This window comes from Trachypithecus francoisi, unplaced genomic scaffold (genome assembly GCF_009764315.1).
Source record: "Trachypithecus francoisi isolate TF-2019V2 unplaced genomic scaffold, Tfra_2.0 Lachesis_group13, whole genome shotgun sequence".
Lineage (NCBI taxonomy): Eukaryota > Metazoa > Chordata > Mammalia > Primates > Cercopithecidae > Trachypithecus > Trachypithecus francoisi.
Window position 1 is genome coordinate 66,032,725 of NW_022681458.1, and position 1,357 is coordinate 66,034,081.

A 1,357-nucleotide genomic window follows, 5' to 3' on the forward strand; every position below is an offset into this window, starting at 1 on the left:
AGGCTGGAGTGCAATGGCGCGATCTTGGCTCACTGTAATCTTCGCCTCCTGGGTTCAAGCAACTCTCCTGCCTCAGCCTTCTGAGTAGCTGGGATTACAGGTGCCCACCATCATGCCTGGCTAATTTTTTGTATTTTTAGTAGAGATGTGGCTTCACCATATTGGTCAGGCTGGTCTTGAACTCCTGAACTCAGGTGATCCACCTGCCTTGGCCCCCCAAAGTGCTGGGATTACAGGCATGAGCCACTGCGCTCGGCCTAGTTATGTTTTTCTTTCTTTTTCTTTTTTCTATTTTTAGAGATGGAGTCTTGCTCTGTCTCCCAGGCTGGAGTGCAGTAGCACAGTCATAGACCACTGCAGCCTTGAACTACTGAGCTCTAGTGATACTCTCACCTTGGCCTCCTAAGTAGCTGGACTACAGGTGCATGCCACCATGTCTAGCTCAAGATCTCTAACTATGATATAGAGATGATTACTTGATTTTTAAAAATCACTTGGCCAGTCCACTTTATAATGATGGGTTGAAGCAGGAACCCTGAGTTTCAATCTCTCTTTTTTTTTTTCAGCCCAGAGGTCTTTTATTATTATTATTATTTTGACACCTATTATGCCATGAATTCATAGGGAATAGGTTCCAGCAGGCTGGGCTCCTTCCCATTGGTTCTCACAAAGTGTGCCTCTCTGGGTGGAGCAGGCTGGCGCTTCAGTTGAACCAAGTACCTTTCTCTTTGGCTTCTTTCTTTTTCTGATCATTTTCCTTCATGCGTTTCAGGAAGCTGTCTCGGCTCTTAGAGTGCTTTATGTGCTCAATACGCACATTAATTCTCTTGGCAAGAATCTTGCCCTTAACTTGTTTGTTTACAACAATGCCAACAGCATGCTGGGTAACATTGTAGACTCTTCCAGTTTTGCCATGGTAACACTTGTGGGGCTTTCCTTTTTGAACAGTACCCATTCCCTTGATGTCTACGATATCACCTTTCTTATAGATTCGCATATACATGGCCAAAGGAATAATTCCATGTTTTCTAAAAGGCCTAGAGAACATATATCGGGTGCCTCTCCTCTTTCCCTTTGTGTTCGTCATTTTGGTGAATTACTGGAAGATGGTGGTTCCTGCTGAAAGGGAGTTTCAATCTTGGCTCTGCCATTAACTGGCTGAGTGGCTTCTCTTTGAGAATGGGCTAGATATCCTCTAACTTCTCTTTCAGCTCTGAAACTGTACAAAAAGATGATGAATTTGATCAAGAATTAGGATGTTATAAAAATGTCTGAGTACAGAGTGATTTGTTACCTAGAAATATTCCCATGTGTCATTTATTCACTGGGACAGAGAAATAACTTCAGTTTAATGACA

At 43.0% G+C, this 1,357-nt stretch overlaps 1 pseudogene; it reads right to left on the bottom strand.

Annotated features, from left to right (window-relative positions):
* Positions 1-552: 552 nt before the first annotated feature.
* Positions 553-1,111, bottom strand: LOC117095372 (annotated as a pseudogene).
* Positions 1,112-1,357: the final 246 nt, after the last annotated feature.